Source organism: Peromyscus californicus, unplaced genomic scaffold (assembly GCF_007827085.1).
Source record: "Peromyscus californicus insignis strain IS unplaced genomic scaffold, ASM782708v3 Scaffold_8__1_contigs__length_139910024, whole genome shotgun sequence".
In the NCBI taxonomy this organism is placed as follows: domain Eukaryota; kingdom Metazoa; phylum Chordata; class Mammalia; order Rodentia; family Cricetidae; genus Peromyscus; species Peromyscus californicus.
In genome coordinates, this window is record NW_026294606.1 from 134890050 (window position 1) to 134911207 (window position 21158).

Sequence of the window (21158 nt, forward strand, 5' to 3'; positions counted from 1 at the left end):
CGAGAATTTACTTTCGGTTTACTGGCTGTTTAACATGTGTCTTTTCTTGTCTCCACGAGCCTGACACACCTCTAAGATCTCACACCAGCGCTGCGCTCTTGTTTTTGGTTTTAGAGTAGGCACTTTGAAGCCTGTCCAAAGCCACGTGAAAGCATAAAGGAATGTTGAGGTGCCTGTGTGTGCAAACCTCGCGGAGCCACAAAGGGCAGACCCGCCCACCTCACTCTTGGTGCCCGACTCCTTCACCCTGTGCACTCAGCAGTGTTCTCTGTGTGTCATTTGAGCAGTGGCTAATACATACTCTGTACCATCTCAGCAAATGTTTTGATAAAAGTGGGGAAATGCATCCTGAGGTACTTCACTGTGAGTTGTAATTATCAGTTGTCTGGGCAGTCCTTACGGCATCAGGAAAGCCGAGCATGCTTGGGAGGCTGACGTTTCCTTATTCACTGTGTCTGTCTCTATAACATCTGGACAGTCCCTCACAGAGTCACACTGTCAGTTAATACAGGACAGTGAGGCTGTAAGTCTTTTTGTAGCAGTGGTGGCTGCTTTCTTCAGCTAATGGCATTTTCCTGAGCCAAGTGACAGGCACAGTTAGGCCTGCCTTTTGGAGGAGCCCCCCCCCCCCCCCCGAAGCCCCACCTTTTTGTGAGTAAGCCCTTGAAAAGTGGAAATGGATAGAACTGCCGTCTTAAATTTAGCATGGTATAATTTTCTAAGCAATGTTTTGTGAACGTGTTTTTATACACTCCAGTGCCACCTGACTATGCCCTCCATATATTTTAAGTGAGAGGTGTCTATTCCTGATGTATCTTATTCAGAAATAGGAAAAGATCTAGATTACCTGGACCAGACTCATGTTTTCTGTCATGGTGTAGGCAGATAACTGGCCATGTAGGGCCACATAGTTAGATGATATCAGAGCTGAGTCCTTTTAGATTTCCTTTCCCATTGGAGACTTTCCTAAATACATTACAGATCTAATACTAATTCAGAGACACTGGCACAGGGGCCAGGATTCAAATGGTATATGAGAGTCTTGTTGGCCAGGAAGGGCTCCCTTTCTTGTTTCTTGAGTTTCACTCTGTAGCCCAGGCTGGTCCCGTGAGTCTCTGGAGTGCTGGGATTACAGGCATGCACTCCTGCTCACATCAGGAGCTTTCCCAGCACCTCAGAAAGACGTGTTATTTATGAACAGAGAGCTCTTTTTATTTCAGGGCTGAGGACCGAACCCAGGGCCTTGTGCTTGCTAGGCAAGCGCTCTACCACTGAGCTAAATCCCCAACCCCCAGAGAGTTCTTTTTAAGTCCCATTGTCTTAGTCTGATCTGGGTGCTATAACACAGTACCACAGACTGGGTTGGGTATGGCATAAAAACAGCAGGCACTTAGCTCTTAGGATTCTGGAGGCTGGGAAGGTCAAGATCTAGGTGCCCTAATATGCTTGGTTTGGGGTGGGACCCCTTCCTAGCTCACACTCATCACTGTATCCCCCATGTGAGGACACTAATTCCATTACTGTGGTGCCACTCTGCCCCCTCATCATGTCATTTACCTCTAACCACTTCCCACAGTCTCCATCCCATGAGGGCGGGGTGGGGGGCGGTGTTTGGGACTTCAATTTAGGAATTTTGTGGGAACATAGACATTTGGTCCATAACTCCTAAAATGCCTTTTTTTTTTTTTTTTTAAAAAAAATTTATTGTTTTTAAAAAAAAGCTGTCTAGTCATATGTGGTTGCATATGCTTGTTCTCACAGTACCTAGCAGGCTGAGGCAATGGACTCTTGAGATTGAGGGCAGCCTGGACCACATGTCACAGAGCCTCTCTGGACAGCAGAAAGTTGGGTTATCTGGTGGAAAGTTTATTCTCTATTGACGAGCCAACCTGGTGTATTATTGATAACTATTCATACAGATATTTAAACACACGACTATATATATTTAAAACTACATGGAGATGAGTAGAATAATGATTGAATCTTTTCCTAACTGCTTGTCCAGTTCTTTAAGCAAGTACTTGGGCGTGTCTTGTGAGTGTGGCTGTGGAGCTCACACTCGCTAACTAGTACGAACGCCACACACTAGCAGTTTTCTTCTAATCCTCTTTTGAATAAGATTTTAGTCAAGTTGCATTAATTCTTTTCTTTTTGATGGAACATTTTACTACTTGTGTAGAAAATTATAATAAATTCCCAAGTCTGCACAGATCTAAATATTTAAAGGATCTGTGTCAAAAATATCTTCCCAGTATATGAGATGAACATCACCCCAGGCGGAAGACCCCTGGACATCCCCTTCTGTCCCTTTCTGGAAGAAGGAACCATTATCCTAGAATTGGGGTGTAGCATTGCCACACATATTTTATACTTTTATCACACACACCTTTGTAAGAAATACAAATATTTTAAAGCTTTATGAAAGTGATAGCAAACTATATTTTAAGAGAAAAAGCCATGCTTTAGAAATTATCTCATTTTGACTTATCACTGGGGTATTTTTAAACGTATCATTTCATTGTGTGATTATTCTACAGTGTGTTTACCTGTGAGATTTTTAAGGCTGTTTCCAGATTTTCACTAGGGATCCTGTTGGTATGTTTCCATGCAGCTGCTGATACACATAGGTGCGTTTCTCTGGGTGTGCCTTCCTTTACAGAGCAGCAGTCTACACTGTGTGACCTCACTGACCAGTGTGTCTTCTCTTATACTTAATATTAACTGTTGGCCGGTTTGACAGTTAGTGGGGAAAAGGTAATAGCAGCTTACTGTTCGAACTTGAATGTACGTTTTGGCTGGGAGCAGCAGTAATTATCTTTTCACACATACATTGGCCTTTCAGTGTGTGTGTGCATGAGTGCATGTGTGCGTGTGTGTGTGTGTGTGTGTGTGTGTGTGCTGATTTAATTATTTTATGTGCTTGAGTGTTTGGCTTGCATGTACATATGCATCACATGCGTGCCTGGTGTCCATGGAGTTCAGAAAATGGTGTCAGGTCCCCTGGAACTGGAATTATGGATGGGATGGTTATGAACTATATGGGTGCTGGGAACTGAAACTTGGTCCTGCAAGAACAGCAAGCACTCTTAACTGCCGACTGAGCACTGTGGATCCTCCTGTCCCCTTCCTCCGTGTGCTGGGATTACAGATGTGCAGGCTGCATCCATCTTTTATTTGACTTATGCTGGGGGGAGGGGCACGTCACTGACTGAGCCATCTCCCCAGGCCCCGCCTCCTTTTGATTTGTCTGTTTATAATGTCCATGATGGAGTGTTTCAGTACAGAGAACTGGATAAGTCAGTGATTTTTGACTTAGGACTCATGATCTTGGCTCTTGCCCATTTTTTACTCACACTTCTAATGCATTGAACTGAAGTAAACTCAGCAAAACTTCGAACTAACAACTTATAGTGTCTTGGATTTTATTATTCTTGTTTGATTCTCTGTGGTTTTTGGATCTTACTTCAAAAATAATTGTTTAATGTCTTAATTGTAGTTTCATGACCCCAGTTCATTTATAAAGCTGTTTTATAATGTAATAGTGCATGTACATGTGACACTGAAATACTGAAGAAAGAACTTACGTGATTATTTTTATCTCTTTTTTTATTATTAAGAAATTTTCTATTCACTTTACATACCAACCACAGATTTCCCCCCTCTTCTCCCTTCCCATCCGCTAGCCTTCCCCCCAAACCCACCCCCATCCCCACATTTTCCAAGTCAAGGTCTCTCATGGGGAGTCAGCAGAGCCTGGCACACTCAGCTGGTGATTATTTAAATATACCAGCATAATAGATCTTTTTTCAACGTAAAGAAGTCCCCCATATGAACTTGTTTGTATTTGGGAGTTTGTGTGTGTGCGCATATGTGTAAATATATCCCTCAGCTGAGCCCTGCATGTTGTATTTCCAGAGGCAGAGTAGCTTAAATGGGAGCAAATAACCTGACTTCTTAAGTAATAAACCACACAGAAGTAGGTAAATACTAAAGGTGCTAACGTCTGATTCTGTAGATCTTTCTTTCCAATCTTTTAAATGCAGAAATATGTCTTCTGGGTGTGTGTGCATCAAGCCACTTTTACCTGAGGCTGTTAGAGCTAATGGATGGGCTATTGCTATTCCATAAAAAGCCTTGGGGTACGAAGATCTAAGATAGGCCAGGTGAGCTGTTTATGTCTTCAGCCTCACTGAAGAAATAGACTGGATTATCTAAGTCATGTGACCTCACGTGTTGACTTGGGCCACCAGGTGTCTCACGTACTTATGTTCTCTTCCTTCTTACGTTGTGTGCTCTATTATTTTTGTAACTGGGGCACAGTGGGAGGCTCAGCCACTCTAAGCATGCTTAATGTACTTCATAACTATCTGAACTGAAGATTTTACTCTTGTGCCACACTCAACTGATTGTTGCCTGTTATTATTACTGTTTCATCACCTAAGAAGGAATCAGTCCAGCCAAAGAAGCAGGGAGGGCCTTGTCCTGCACTTCAGCGCACTGAGCAACGGAGCACCTCACTTTGGGAACAGGTCCTGGAGCCCAGCGTGGACTCAGCCCCAGCAGGCCTTCTGCAAGCCTGCTTTTCAGCAGTGAGTTGTTTTTGTGGAATTTTAGCTTTGTAGTTTTTGGCTTTGTGTAGTCTCCCCTCCAGCTTCCTTCTGTGTGCGGTATATAAACCAGGTGTGGTGTAGGTCTTGGGACTTTGAGCAGTGCCGTTTTGTCTGTGATAGAAGGCTTCGTGTTTGCCGTGTGGAAGCTGCTGCCCTGTCTGCCCTCCACTTATCAGAGACACGTTGATCAGCTGTGAGTTTTCTGGGAGCTCCTCCAGGAATGGACGATGGACAGTAGTGACTTGGGTATCTGTTTGGCGATCTTCCCATGTGCAGGCCAGCGCGCCATGCAAATGTGCCAGTTCTTACTTAGGCCCTGCATCTCTTTATTTTTTGGATAAAAATTGCTGTGTGTATGTGTGGGTACCCTTGCCGTGGTGCTTGGGTGGAGGACTTGGTTCTTTCCTCCACTCTGACGAGGGTTCGGGGTCCTTAGGCCTCAGTGCTCTCTGCTCAGCTGCCCCTTTGTGTCCCTGGCCTTGCGTTTCTCGTTGCCCACTGTTAGTGTGATGAACCCAGCTGTCCCGTTGTCTGCGGCTCATTGACTTCAGTGCTGTGTACCATTCTCCTGTGTGCATACTGCTGTCAGCTGACTGTGGGTGAGCAGCGGAGCTGTTGAAGGAAAAGTTATCCGATGAACATTCCTTTGAAAGAATCTGAGTGTGTGCACGTGCGCATGCATGTGAATTCAGGTATTCAGGTGTCATGCTTCACCCTGCGCCTTGTTTGAGAGGAGGTATCTCGATGCTTTATATTCCAGGCTGGCTTTGACCTTCTGAGGCACTCTCTTCGCTGCCTCCCATCTGTTACAGGATCCCTGGAATTACAGACGTGTGCTGCAGCATCTAGCTTTACATGTGTTCTGGGTCCTCAGGTTTGTGTGGCAAGTGCCCTAAGCTGTGGACCCATTGCCCTAGTCCTGGACATTAATGTGTATTGTAGATGTGTATTTAATATATGTTACACATGCGCACGCATACACACACACACACACACAAATCTTGCTTTATGGCCTCTCATTTTACTTGACCAGGGAGTGCTCAATGAGGTATCTGATCTGGTGTTTAAACTCCCCCCACCCCATACTAATTTATAGTCCCCTAAGCAGTGTGCAAGGGAGCAGTTTGTTTTAAAATTTCTTCCCAATGAGTACTTAAATTTAGGTGTGTGATGTCCCTAGTAAACATTTTGGTTTCGGTGGGTAAAGTGGCAGTACCAGCTGGTGTGCGAGGTGGTAAGGGTTCACCTGAACTTACGCTGCGTGCTGCTGACGGCTGTCAGGGTTTATGGAGAGAGCTGGACACTGGTTGGATGGTCAGGTGAGCTGGTTTGTATTCCCAGTCTTTGCTGATGTTTGATCCTCGAGACTGTCCCCTTCTAAGTTCAGACTCTCTCTCAGAGGACTCTTTCTTCAGTTCAGAATGTCCATGGAGCCCCCTGCTCTTTGGCAATGTCTGTTTTGTTCTCGGTGGGCGTTTGACTTGTGTGCTTTTTAGTTAGAGATTTTGAGTTCAGACAGTTAAGCATTGTGAACTTGTGGTAGTGCTGTGAGGGTCTGGATCAAAGGCGTTTTTAAAATTTAGATGTTTTGTCCCCATGGATGTCTGTGTGAGGGTGTCAGGTCCTCTGGAACAGGAGTCATGGGCAGTTGTAAGCTGCTATGTGGGTGCTGGGAATTGACCCCAGGTCCTCTGGAAGAACAGCCAGTGCTCTTAACCCCCGAGATGGTGGTGCACGCCTTTAATCCCAGCACTCGGGAGGCAGAGCCAGGCGGATCTCTGTGAGTTCGAGGTCAGCCTAGGCTACCAAGTGAGTTCCAGGGAAGGTGCAAAGCTACACAGAGAAACCCTGTCTTGAAAAACCAAAAAAAAAAAAAAAAAAAAAAAAAGATGTTTTGGTTTCCATGATATTAAACTATATTGTACAGTAGACATCATTTTGAATATGCAGTTGTGATTATTTTTAAAAAAAAAAAGCAAGGGGGAGCTGGAGAGATGGCTCAGTGGTTAAGGGCACTGGCTGCTTTTCCAGAGGACCTAGGTTCAGTTCCCACCACATACAGGGCTAGAGAAGATCTATAACTCCCGTCTAGGGGACCAGAAGCCCTCTTCTGGTCTCTGTGGGCACCTGAATGCATGTGGTGCACTGAAATACACTCAGTTCCATACATACATACACACACACTATAAAGTAATAAATCTTAAAGGATACATTTCTAGAGTCTGACAGTCTAGGAGATGAGCTCTGAGTCCTAACTCCACTGTCTATAGGAGTGGGCCTTTGTGCACGAGGGAGGCGGGCCCTCATGAGAGGGAGGCGGGCCCTCACAAGAGCGGGAGGGGGACCCTCACGAGAGGGAGGCGGCCCTCCCATCAGTGGTCCGTTAGCCTGAGATGCCGATGGTCTGTGGACAGACTGCCCGAGCACCCTGTTGGCTTCTTGCTTTAAGTGTTAGTCCCTCTTACTGCTTAGGTTTCATAGGTATGTCATTCCAGTTGTCCAGGATCTACCCCTTCAGAGTTATACATTAGAGTGACCCAGACCTGCAGTGTCTTCCCCTTAGCAGCGAGCCTCTCAGAGTGCGGGAACCTTGTGTCTGTGTGTGTAGACTGAGTGAATGAGGAAACAGGTAGGAACACTGGCATTTTACCTGGGAAGCAAATTGCCAGCACTTAGCCAGCAAGGTTGAGGATATTGTGTTTGTTCTAAGGCTTTTCCAGTCATTCTGTTAGCGTATTCTGCAAGCGCAGGGTGGGATACTGCTGAGCATCTCCTGTTCCATGTTGGGAGTATGCAAAGACCAGCATGTGCTTGAGTCTTTGAGGGTACAGCAGGGCAGGCTGGGACATAATCATGATGCAAGTTGTAAAGTCAGTGTCCTAGTCAACTTCCCTAGTGGCTTTGCTGTTACAGAGGTTGTGCTGTGCTTCACCTGGGAAGGTGCTTCAACCAGCGAACACTGCCTGAAGCTGCAGAAGGGCAGATTGAAAGAGGGCCTGACGGTAACTATGTAGCCACTTGTGTATTAGGCGGAAAACTTCAATGTGGACTTAATTCTTGTAACCTAATTTTAGTTCATACAATGCAGAATGCAGAAGACCTTATAATTACCCCTACTTAAAATGCTTCTTTTTTTTTTTTTTTTTTTTTTTTTTTCGAGACAGGGTTTCTCTGTGAAGCTTTGCGCCTTTCCTGGAACTCACTTGGTAGCCCAGGCTGGCCTCGAACTCACAGAGATCCGCCTGGCTCTGCCTCCCGAGTGCTGGGATTAAAGGCGTGCGCCACCACCGCCCGGCTTAAAATGCTTCTTACTGAGCTGTTCACGGTCCTAGAAAAGTGTGCCTACAAGTGTACACCCGGGTGGATTGTTACGAGTCATATCCATCCTAGAGAAATGTACCTACAAGTGTACACCCGGGTGGATTGTTACGAGTCATATCCATCCTAGAGAAATGTACCTACAAGTGTACACCCGGGTGGATTGTTACGAGTCATATCCATCCTAGAGAAATGTACCTACAAGTGTACACCCGGGTGGATTGTTACAAGTCATATCCATCGTAGAGAAATGTACCTACAAGTGTACACCCGGGTGGATTGTTACGAGTCATATCCATCGTAGAGAACCTGAACCCAAGGCAAAACCAGAACAGGTGTGCTTTGAAGTGTGTAGTACATCTGTATTTACTTATGTGCACGCGCAGGTGTATTGCCTGCACGTGTGTCTGTGTGTCACATTCGTGCCTGGTGCCCATGGGGGCCCGAAGTGAGTGCCATGGCCCCCAGGCTGGAGTTACAGGCGGTAACTGCCAAGTGGTGCTGGGATCCAGTTCTGCAGTCAGCGCTCTTAACTAACTGCTGAGCCGCCTCTCCAGCCCCAGCACACAGTCTTTGGTCACGATGAGTTAACGTTCCTGGGGAGACGTGAACAAATGACTGCTCACTCTAGAGCAGTGGTTCTCGACCTTCCCAATGCTGCCACCCTCGAACACAGTTCCTCATGCTGTGCTGGCCCCAAACCATAAAATTATTTTCATTGCTACTTTAGAACTATAACTCTGCTACTATTATAATCATGATATAAATATCTGATATACAGGATATCTGATATGTGACCCTTGTGAAAAGGTTGTTTGACCCCCAAAGGGGTTATGACCCCACAGTTTGAGAACCTCTGCTCTAGATAGAGCACTAGCAACAGACGGAAGTAATGATTCCACTCAAGTCCAGTTTTGACTTACAGTAGCATGGAGGGTTAAAGAAAATGGCCCCCAAAGGGAGTGGCACTATTAGGAGGCATGGCCTTATTGGAGGAAGTGTGTCACTGTGAGGGTGAGCTTTGAGGTCTCTTTAGTTCAAGCTTCCCTCAGTGACTGTCAGTCAGTTTCCTGTTTCCTACAAGACACAGCACTCTCAGCTCCAGCTCCACATCTGCCTGCTCCCCATGTTCCCCATGTTCCCCATCATGATGATAATGGACTGAACCTCTGAAACTGTAAGCGAGTCACCCCAATTAAGTGTTTTCTTTAGAAGAGTTGCCGTGGTCATGGGGTCTCTTCACAGCAATAAAACCCCCAACGAAGACAGAAGTTGGTACCAGGGAATGGAGAATTGTTGTGATATGCCTGGACCATGTGTTTGTCTGGAGGAATTTGGGCTTTGGTTTAGGAAAGCAATGGGTTGCTTTAAGTGCTGCTTAATGGGCCGTACTAGTAGGAGCTTGGAAGTCCGAAGTACTGAGAGTTGTTTGAACTGTCGTGGGGCTCATTCAAGAGGTTTCAGAGGAGAAGAATTTTAGGATGTTGCCTAGAGATCATTTTTGTGATATTTTGGTGAAGTGGCTGCTTTTTGCCCTTGTCTGAAGAGTTTGTCTGAGGCTAAAGAGTTTTGGATTAATTCGTTGGCAGAAGAGTTTTTTTGTTTTTTTTTTTCTCCTCCAGACAGGGTTTCTCTGTGTAGCTTTGGAGCCTGTCCTGGAACTCGCTCTGTAAACCAGGCTGGCCTCGAACTCACAGAGATCCACCTGTCTCTGTCTCTCGAGTGCTGGGATTAAAGGTGTGTGCCACCACCGCCTGGCTTTTTTTTTTTTTTGCATAAGAAATCTTAAAACAACCTAGTATAGACTCTCATGTGGTTTTTAGTTGGTAACTCTAATGAAGATTTATAATGAAAGGAGCAGGCTGAGCAGGGTAAATTATACATGAAAATTTTGAGGAGACAAAGAGCACTAGGAAGTGGAATGGAGCCAAATCCTGTGTTCAAGGGGATAAACAGATTAAGAGATGGAATAAAGGAAGTGGTGACCTCAGGGCAGGATCCCACCCAGCTAAGTTTCCAACTTGTGGAAAGGAACTAAGGGAAAGTTTAGTGCACACCTTTAATCCCGGCACTGGGAAGCCAGAAGCTGGCGGATCTCTGAGTTTGAGGCCAGCCTGGTCTACAGATCCAGTTTCAGGACAGTCAAGCTTAGGCAATGAAGGACAGAAAGCTGGTGAAGATATCATTGAATAAGGGGGCCATGTTCCAGCCCCAGCAAGCAGCAGACCTTGGCAGCTTTGGCTTTAGAGTTAAGGTTAGAAGGAAAAAGTTACAGAATAAAGCTGCTGATGCCAGGCGTGTGTCGGGGGTGTCCCTGAATGGACACCCCGTTGTGTGAAGCTGTGAAGTGGAATCCTGGATTGACTTGGAGAACCAAAGATGTTAGAGATGCCAGAGTCGTGGGATACCTGCCGAGGAGAGCCACTAACGGAGTGGAACCAGCCCAAGAGAAAGAGTGTGCTGCAGTGAACAAAGCTGAACAGAGTTGGAGATCTGCAGAGCGTGGTGACATCAGACATAAAGCTGCAGAGTTTGGAGTTTGTGCAGCTGGTTTTTAAGTCTTGCTTTGGTCCAGTATTTCTCACTATGCTCCTTTCCCTATGTTTTGGAATGGTAATATATATCCTGTGCCATTATATGTTGGAAATATGTGATCTTTTTTTTTATTTTGATTTTATGGGGGATTATAGTTAAGAGATTGTATGAAATGAATCTCAAAGAGACTTCGAATTTTGGACTTTTAAACGTTGTTGTGATTGTGATAGACTATGGGTGTAGCTAGAGTTTTCCTGCCTGGCCCACAGTCAGGGCAAATCTCTCTCACCTGCCAGTCTCACAGCCGCTCAGACCCGACCAAGTAAACCCAGAGACTTATATTGGTTACAAACTGTATGGCCGTGGCAGGCTTCTTGCTAACTGTTCTTACAGCTTAAATTAATCCATTTCTATTAATCTATACCTTGCCACGTGGCTCGTGGCTTACCAGCATCTTCACATGCTGTTTGTCATCGTGGCGGCTGGCAATGTCTCTCTGACTCAGCCTTCCACTTCCCAGCTTTATTCTCCTCCTTGTCCCACCTATACTTCCTGCCTGGCCACTGGCCAATCAGTGATTTATTTATTGACTAATCAGCAACACATTTGCCATACAGACCATCCCACAGCATATGGGGTCTTTTGAAGTTGTACTAAATGCATTTTGCATTATGGTATTGTTATAAGCTTATGGGTGCCAGGGAGTGGAATGTGGTAGTTTGAATGTAATTGGCCCCAAAATCTCATAGAGTGGCACTATTGGGAGGTGTGACTTTGTTGGAGTGGGTATGGCCTTGTTGGAGGACGTGTATTACTGTGGAGGTGGGCTTTGGGGTTTCTTATACTCAGGATATCACCCAGTGGGTCAGTTGACTTCCTGTTGCCTGCAAGACGGAGGACTCTCAGCTCTGGCACCATGTGTGCCTGCAGGCCACCACGCTCCCCACCTTGATGATAATGGACTGAACCTCTGAACTGTAAGCCAGCTCCCTCAGTTAAATGTTTGCTTTAGAAGAGTTGCCATAGTCATCTGATCTCTTCACGGCTATAAAACCGTAACTAAGACACTCCCCAACAACTCCCATCATTGAAAGTCTCACTCCAGGATGAATGACAGCTTCCCCATAGCTACCCAGATAAGAGCCCACTCTTCTGTCAATTTTCTGTATTCCTACATGAGATCGCGCCTCCCCAGATCATGTGCTTCTGGGACCACATGGCCTACAATAAGGAGGGGTGTGAGTGCAGAGCCGATTGAGTGGCCGAAATCTCAGATGAGGGTCTCATGACCCTTCCTGTCTCCTCTCTCTGTGAGGGGACATTAACAGGGTCAGTCTTGTTGAAGGTCTTGGGGTGATCACAGATGCTGTGATTAGTATGGTAATGGCTACCGTGTGTTTGTTCTGTTACTGTGTGTCGTTGTAGATTGTTCAACCTATTGTGTTGTTATCCCCAGTGTACAGGTGATGGAATGGAGGCTGAGAGTTCAGAATAGCTCACAGCTGTAGTGGGTAGCTCTTCTACCCACTTGAAGCACCGCCCTGTAGCAGGAATCTTAGAGAGTCTTATTAATAAAATCAAACCCGGGGCCAGTTGTTGGGGTGAAATGCTGGATGGTCAGAGAGACAGAACAAGCCACAGCTAACCTCACCTGGCCAACTTCTTAGCTGGTCCTGTTTCCTCAGACTGGAAGCCTCTCAGTCCTCATCCAGAATGAATCTCAGCTGAACTGTGTTGCTCCAAAGCCTGAATGCTTAACCAGGCCAAATGCCTAACCAGCCAAATGCTTCTAGTTTCTAGTCCTCACGCCTTATAAACATTCCTGCTTTCTACCACCACTCCCTGGGATTAAAGGCTGCTTTCTGGGATTAAAGGCGTGAGTCATCATGCCTGACTATTTCCAATGCGGCCTTGAACTCACAGAGATCCAGAGGGATTTCTGTCTCTGGAATGCTAGGATTAAAGGCGTGTGCTAACATTTTCTAGCCTAAGTATCTTGTGGCTTTTTTGTTCTCTGACCCCAGATAAGTTTATTAAGGTACACAATATTTTGGGGAACACAATACCACCACACCGCCCCTAGTGAGGTAGCAGGTAACTGTTACACCTGCCTGTGACCTTGAAGTACATGCCCCTGGGGCATGGCCACTTGGGACCCTTAGGACCTGGGCTGCACTAAGTGGCACTCTCTTCTCTTCCTCATGGGACTTGGATGCTGGGACCATCTCAGGTGGAAGAACAGCATGGGACCGTGCCTCACCCTTCCAGGATCCTGCGACACACAGCCGTGAAGCTAGTGATGGATATAGCAGTGCCGGCAGGAGCTTTGGGCAGCGTGATTTTCACTGTCCTTTCAAGTATCCAGGAACGCTGTACTTATTTAAGCAGACTCCTTTTGATGGCCAGTTAGGTTGTTTCCACCACATCACTGTTTATGTTTCACTATTAAAAAAAATCAAGATTTAGAGCATGTCTTGAGGTTTCTGACCATCTGTGCCATCGTCTGTAATCTGTTCTGGGTAGTGCAGCAGCTGGCAGACTTTAATCTCCCCATGATTGTGGCAGTTTGGGATCAATATTGGCGCTCACAAATTTTATGTGCTGTGTACTTGACCTTCTGAAAGTACTCTGCAAAAGTGTGTTATGTTCTTGCATTTCTCCTTTTATCCCACGTGTCCACAGCTACCTAGCCCACTATTTACCAGAAAACTTCCCGTGAGAAACATCTCAGCTCTGTTGCGGATTAAAATCACATCCCTTTGCCAGCGGGGTCTGTCCGTCTGCTTCGGGCCTGCTGGCAGGTGGCGTTGACTTTGAGATCCACCTTTCTGTGAATTCCTACAGTGTAGGAATTTACAAAAGCAACTTCTGGAAGGTGAATCCTTGAAGACAGGGTGTGCATCTTTCACCATGGTGTCTGGAGGTACTGAGTGAATGTCAGGCAAGCAGAGAGGACCTGTTGGAGTCTCACACTCTTTTGATGGACATTTGTGATGTGATCGATGTGATGGACTCACAGTCTTTTGATGGACATTTGTGATGTGATCGATGCTAGAGGGTCTGATTGATTTGCTGTGTGCTGCACATAGAAGTGGAGTGTGTGGAGCTGTTTGTGTGCCTGTTTTCCTTTTCTTGTAGAGGAGGAATGATCTAGGAATATAATAGAGAAAAGTTATCAATTTTATCAATATTTGTTGAAATTATACTGGTGCTGTCCAACAGAAAGGAAGTTGGGCGTACCAGTTCCTTTCAGTGTGTGTAATCCATGGCAGAGACCAACACGTGTGGTGTAGCAGTGTTGTGGTAAAGTATGTGCACAGGCATAGAACGGGCTAGTGTTCTATTACAAAAATCCCGCGAGAGATAATTTAGAAGGAAGAAAAGCTTATTTTGGCTCATGATTTCTGTCTCTGTGACCTTGGTTCATTGTCGGCGTTGAGGCAGGACACCTGGTGAAGTGTGTGGTGAAGGGAGCTGCTTGCCTCACATTGGCTGGGGGGAAGCCGGAGAGGGCGGGAAGGCCGGGGACAGAACCTTCTCAAAGCCACGCCTCCAGTGGCCTTCTGCAATCTACTGGACACCCTCTTCTAATAAATAGTCCATCCGACTACAAATTAGCCCATGTATTGATCCACCGATGAATTTAGAGTGCTCATGATCTGTTAATATCCAAAGGCCCCAACAATGCTGACGGTTGACGCATTAGCGAGCAAGCCTTCATTACTGGAGTCTTTTCAGAGACGTGAGATTTAACTGTAACACTGCACTTGCATCCCTTTCCGGTCCTGGTTTGCAGACCTCATTCTTGTCTCCCCATGCTGCGTGGTTTGTCTTTGCAGGATTGTGCTCCGAATGTCTTGATGATGTCATGCGCTTTCTCTCGTGTCCTGCTCATGTGCTGTGTTTTCAGCACGGAAGCTGGAGCCTGGCACTGTGGGATTCTAAGATGCTGAACCGAGATGGACAGGATGAGCGCCCTGCTCTTCTGGCCTCGGCATTGTTTTGGTTTTGTACGGCAGCACCAAAGTTACTAAAACGTGTGTGTGTGTGTGTGTGTGTGTGTGTGTGTGTGTGTGTGTGTGTGTGTGTGTGTTTTCTCTTTAAAATTTGTAGGCCGGGCAATAGTGGCACAATCTAATCCCAGCACTGGGTAGGCAGAGGCAGGTGGATCTCTGTGAGTTTGAGGCCAGCCTGGTCTACAGAATGAGTTCCAGGTCACCCAGGGCTACACAGAGAAACCCTGTCTCCAAAGAAAAGAAAAGAAAAGAAAAGAAAAGAAAAGGGAGGAGGAAGGGGAAGGAAGTCAAGTCTTCCATTATTCCCTTTACTTTGCACTCCCCAGGAGTTCCCACTGTGATATGTCCTGTTTAGAGTTTTTTTTTTTTTTAAATCAACCTGACACAAGCCAGGGTCATCTGGGAAGAGGGGACTTCAGTTGGGAAAATGGAGAGATGGCACAGATGTTAAGAGCATTGGCTGCTCTTCCAGAGGTCCTGAGTTCAATTCCCAGCACATGGTGGCTCACAACCATCTGTAATGAGATCTGACTCCCTCTTCTGGCCTGCAGGGATACATGCAGGCAGAACTTTGTATCCATAATAAATAAATATATCAGAGAGAGAAAAGAGAGAGAGAGAGAGAGAGAGAGAGAGAGAGAGAAGAAATAGGAGGAGGGGAGGAGAGCAGAGGGAGAAGAAGAGAGAGAGAATATGTATCCGTTAGATTGGCCTGTAGGCAAATCTGTAGGGCAGTTTTTAGATGGACTGCTGCGGGAGGGTCCAGCTGCCTTTGGCAATGCTACTGTTGCGGTTGATTACTGGGTGCATTAGACGGCAGAATGAGTGAGCTGGGAGGAGCAAGCCAGTGAGCAGCACTTCTCCTTCACCTCTGCTTCAGTTCATCACTCAAAGTTCCTGCGGTAACTGTCAGCTGGAAGAAACCCCTTCCTCCCCAGCTCGTGTTTGGCTGTGTGGTCCTTGTCCCAGCAGCAGAAAACAAACCAGGACATCACACCATTCTCATCCCTGGAGGCACAAAACAACTGTCACCCGTGAAATTTATGATAGTTATGAATTTCCCAGCAAGGATCTGCTGTATCTCTTCAAAGTCTGGTGACAAAGACCTCTTATGGTATCCATCTTATTGTCTCTCTTCCCCTCATGCCCGTGTGTGAGTGAGCGAGCGAGTGTGTGTGTGTGTGTGTGTGTGTGTGTGTGTGTGTGTGTGTGTGTGTGCTGGTGCACGCACATGCTCGCACATGTATTTTCCTTTGTGTTTTTTTCATGAGGGACCAACCCTTCGGCAGCTCTGTTTTATGTTGTTTATTATTCAAAGCATTTTGTATGTGTCGTGTCAATTTAGTAAGAGATCATCTATGTAGAAAAGTTTATTGAAATATGAAATTCTTTTTCTAATTTTGGTAGCAACATTTTTAGTTTTTCCTTTTCTGAGAGTGTCTGTCCACTGCTCTCAAAGGATAGTTTTGCTGGGTATAGAATTTATATTCATTACTTGTTTCAGCTTTTAAAAACTCATGCCCTCTGCAAGATCACTATATGTCCAGCCATCTGTCGCCCTTGTGAGTCTGCTCAAAGAAGCTTTGCTTCTTTGCTGAGATTTTTAAAAAATTTTCCTACAGATTTTCTATATTTGATTGTTGAAGCCATGTTATGGTGGCTGCTTTAAAATATTTTAGACTTGATTTGCTCCAGGGCTAGTGCCTGCTGATTGGCTTTCTCATTCAGATGGTGCCTTTCCTGGCTCTTCTGATGGTTGATTTTCAGTTGTATCCTGGATACACTGCCTATGAAGATACCCTGGGTGCTGTGCAGATCTTGAGTTATAGCAGGCAATCGCCCAGTTTATTTTAGTTCACAGATCCTGATTTGTGTGTGTGTGGTGTCTCCAGTGGTGTTTCAATTTTGAGGGAGCCTTTGGGAAAATACTTGAGTCTGACTGATCAGCTGTCCCTGGGGCTCTGGTCTCATTGCTTCCTGCTGGGCTGGCTGTGAGGGCTGAGGGGATTTCCCTCCACTGGCCTGTGAAGCTGTTTCTCAGGAGGGAAAGGCAGTGTCAGGCCTGTGGGGACTCAGGGACTTCCCTGCTTGTGGCCTGATCCTGTGCCTGGAGAGGCCTAGGGCAGTTGTGAGTCATTGTTGAAGTGGTATGGGATCTCTCTAGTGGCATCCATCCATAGTTTTCCTCATATTTCTGGGCAAAGGAAAGGAGTCTCAGGCCCCTGGTACCAAGGGGGTTTCCTCGGTCAAGCTATTTATCGTGGTTCCACGGGCTGCTTAGGTCTGCCTGGTCCATTGTGTGCACTTTGAACCTGAATTGCTCAGGATTTCAGATCCATCCTCCTTGGATGGTGTACACTTTGGTCTGATGCTGCCAGGGGAGCTTGAGATTGATGTGGGCTACAGGTAAACCTGCCTTGGATCTCCTCCTGCTGTTGGGGTGGGAAATGGTAGAGCTGGTCAAGTGTGCTGTGTTGTGCTGTGCCTACAGCTTTGGACCACCTTTCAGAATCCTCCTTTGTTGTCTTTCATTTCCCAAGGGCTAGAGTGTGTTTGTGGGGATTTTCAGGAAAAGAAAGTCTGTGCTCCTCATCATTTAGTCATAAATGTTGGATTTATTGAGAGAGAGAGAGAGAGAGAGAGAGAGAGAGAGAGAGAGAGAGAGAGAGAGAGAGAGAGAGAGAGACCCCTTGTAAGACCAGAAGAATGCACAGGGTGTGCTGCTCTGTGTCACTTTCCTCCTAGTCCTTCAAAGCAGAGAACGCCTGTGTCTCACTGGAGCCCTTGAATCTGGTGCTACAGGCATTTGTGGTGATGCTCAGCTTGTTATGTGGGTCTGAACTCAGTTTCTCATGATTGCAGAACAAGCATTCTTAACTGTGGAGCCATCTTTCCAGCTCCATTAGTAATGCTGGATTTTTAAAAGCAATTACAAAATCACCAGGAACATTTATAACTTATTTTCCTGTATTCACGAAATCTTACCTGTCTTCTAGGTAAGGAATCTTGGCAGTTAGTCAGGCTAAGTGATTAGACTCATGGTTTTGTTGGTAGTTAAGCAGAATCTGGAGTTTGTGTGTGTGTGTGTGTGTGTGTGTGTGTGTGTGTGTGTGTGTGTATGTGTATGTGTATGTATTATGTATGTATGTTTGGTGAAAACTAGAGACCCTGAAGCTATGCTCTGGGCTTTAGAGCATTTAACATATCAGAGAATTCACACCAGTGGAGAACTGTTCAAACAAGGAAAGGATCCAGTCTTATATGGACTGAGATGGAATGCCTACTGTATATTTGATGCAACTTTAGTCACTTTTGATAAAATCTAAAAATAACATAGTTTCTGAAAGACCTTATAAAATATTCCTTCTTGCAAAAGAAAGTTCTATAACTGTCTGTCATTGCCGTTCTTATTCTGCTTCAAAGAAAGTCAACACTGTAATTAAGGTGGTGACGTCGCCCAAACAAAGTGACTCTTGGAGGAGCTTCATATGGGGCTTCCCAAGACAGCATTTGTGCACGCCATAGACACCAGCTGCTTCTCAGAACACTTCCCCATGACACCTTGTCTGTGCCACACAGTTGGAGAAGGGCAGAAGTGAAGCAGTTAGTTGTTATTCATTCTTTTAAAAACTGATCTACTTTTTCTTAGATGCTGAGGATCAGACAGATCCAAGGCCCCATGCCCTGTAACTGAGTGTTGTGCTGGCAGCCCCCAACATTCTTTTCTTTTGTAAGATTTTCTATGGGATTCAGCTTCTTATGTTGGCATATAAAATCAATTTTATATCAGTATTTATGTAATTTTCCCAAAACTAATACATATTTATTATAAACCTTACCTTTTCTGAACTCTTTGGTTGAACTGGATGGTTCTTTATAGTACTCACAACTCACTTATCTCCCTGCTCTGTTGACTGCTGTGAGTGAGGCTCCTTTGCTGATCTGAACCAGAAAAGTTAAAATTAAAGACCCTGTTCAGCCTTTGTTGCTTATTGGTCTCCTGATAGGCCCGAGAAAGTTCATGCTTGCAGAGTACCCGTCCAGCATTACCTGCTCTCCAGCTCTGTGCCCGTAAAGCTAAGGCAGCAAGTTTATACATTCACAGCGTTTTCTACCCCATAAGTTTTCTTTGAAGATGTTATTTATAGGACTGGAAAGTTAAGAGCACTTGCTGCTCTTGAAGAGGACCCAGGTTTAATTCCCAGCACCAACATGGCAGCTCACAACCATTTGTTATTCCAGTCCCAGGGTGTTTATTATCCTCTTCTGATTCCATGGGCACCAGGCAGGCTCCTGGTGTATATACATTCCTGGAGGCAAAACACTCATACACAAAAAATAATACAAATTGTTGTAGAGCTTTGTAAAATGTATGATTAGTCCTTATTTTTGTTTGGCTCCAAAGAACTCCCAAGATCACACATGAAGCCAACTCATTGGACAGATTGAGCAGCTCTGTTCATTAGTCTTACCAGGTGCATGCTTAGTGCCCAGCTGGTTTCCCAGGTTGCATGCATTTCTCTATTTGTTTAAATTATGTCTTCAGACACCAAAGTTATATGTGTATATTGTCACAGTTTCTAAGCTGTTAGTCTCATTTAGACTTTGTTAGCTTGTTCACTTGTATTTCAGTATTCTGTTACAGTAGAATCCTAAGCATCTTCAGCTCACCCATCTTCTGTGTTCTATCTTCCACTGACAATTTGCTGATGTCTGTTGTGGTTCTGACATGCACTGGGCCACCTTGAGCTGCTGCTCTTGTTAGTGCTATTCCAAGTGTGGTTGTTAGACCCTTGGCAATCTTCTCAGAGCACATGCTTGCCATGTGATAGAGAGTTTGCTTTTCAACAAGGAAGTTTTGTTTTCTTGTTTGGGGAAAAATAAAAGCCAGGTCCCCAAACAGCTTAGGGGCCCAGTTAACTTACATTCTGCCTGGATTTCCTGTGTAACCTGAAGGTAGGAAGGAGGCTGTGAGTGGTGGTGGACGGGTACAGAGGGTCGGGCTGGGGTGAGGAGACATGGGGAAGGGTTCCACGATGGAAGCCAGTATTCTTTATGCCAATAAAAAAGTCAAAGTAATAAAAGATAACCCTCTGTCCTAATTTCTTGTCTCAAAGGGTCCCTTTGACACTCAGTACAGGGAATGACACTTCCAGTAGTATTGCCTGTGGGCACCACAGCACTTACCCCTTACCACCTGGTTCTGTCCAGCAAAGCCATCAAATTCCCAAGCTTCTCACACACTGAAGACTGTGTGAGCCGATGCCACACTAAGGAGGGAAGAAGCATCTTTGCCACATGGCTTGAAGATTGAAATACGATGAGTTGGGACTTGGAGATTGAAATACGATGAGTTGGGACTTGGAGAGGCCTGGGTTTGATGGCTAGCATTACTGTGTGACTAACTTTGCTTGTCATGGGAGCCCCCCTCATTTCTGACGTGAAGATTGAGGAGAGCTGGTAGATTTTAAGAAGTCTCTCCCTCCCTCCCCCCCTTTTGAGAGCCTGTCTTAACTGTGTAGCCCTGGCTGGCCTGGAACTTCCTGAGTAGACCAGGCTATATGCACAGAGATCTGCCTGCTTCTCTTCCAAGTGCTGGGATTAAAGATGTGCACTCCTCCTCACTCCCCTCCGCCCCAGCTGTATAAGTTTTCTCTGGTTCCACCAGGCCCCGCGGTCTGTGTTCCTCCAGTTGTGCCTGGCCCCGTGGTCCCTCAGCCACCTATAAAACCACACAGAGGCTTATATTAATTATAACTCCTTGGCCATTAGCTCAGGCTTGTTACTGACTAGCTATTACACTTAAATTAACCCATAATTCTTATCTATGCTTAGCCATGTGGCTTGGTACCTTTTCTCAGTTCTGCCTTGTCATCTTGCTTCCTCTATGTCTGGCTGGTGACTCCTGACTCAGCCTTCCTCTTTCCAGAATTCTCCTAGTCTGCCTATCCTGCCTATACTTCCTGCCTAGCTACTGGCCAATCAGCATTTTATTAAACCAGTGTACAAGAGCATTATCCCACAGCACCTCACACCCCACACCCCCTCCTGAGGCTGGATAAAGTTTTTTGTTTTTTGTTTTTTTTTTCAAATAAAATACCCAGTATAATAGTTTCTCATAAGTAAGAATTGTGAATTGATAACGAAAGAAAGTCATCGAAAAGAAAAGTAAGTATGGCTGATTATATTAGGTAACACAATTGTGATGATTAGAATGGTTGAAATTGTGTTACATAAAGAAATGATAATTCAGAAATCAAATAATTTTCAAAATCAAATTTTGGACAGAAAAACAGTTGGAATAGTTACAAGACCCGGAATTTATACTGGACTGTTTCGGTGTGAATGATTTGTAGTGCACTATCTCTACTTGTGGGTTTGCTGTGAAGTAACTTTAAGTACTTTTCCTCTAATGCTCTCTTTTGGGTCGTACCCTTGAATTCTGTGTACTTTTAGGTAATGAAGTTGTTTTCCCTATTTTAAAGATGACAGCTTTCTGTCATTTTTACACTTAAAAACACATGCCTCATCACATCCCTCTCCAATCAGGGGACAGCAGGGTTGGTGCTGTACCAATGCCTGAGATACTGACGTGAACCAGTCTCACAGGCCGTGCAGGAAGTGGGGAGAATCAAACACGATTTGCTGGTTGACCAGAGAACACTTCCTTACCAAGCTT

The 21158-nt window shown here is 45.4% G+C and overlaps 1 protein-coding gene across 4 annotated transcripts in view; it reads left to right on the forward strand.

The window, feature by feature from the left end:
* Arhgap10 (Rho GTPase activating protein 10) overlaps positions 1-21158 on the forward strand; it is a 279570-nt gene that overhangs the window by 42756 nt on the left and 215656 nt on the right. Inside the window, exon 2 of one of the 4 annotated variants that reach the window (XM_052727776.1) lies at positions 4443-4589. The exons of the other annotated variants lie outside the window; for them this stretch is intronic. The gene's annotated coding sequence lies outside the window, so the exon portion shown is untranslated. The remainder of the gene's footprint in view (positions 1-4442; positions 4590-21158) is intronic. 4 annotated transcript variants of the gene reach the window in all.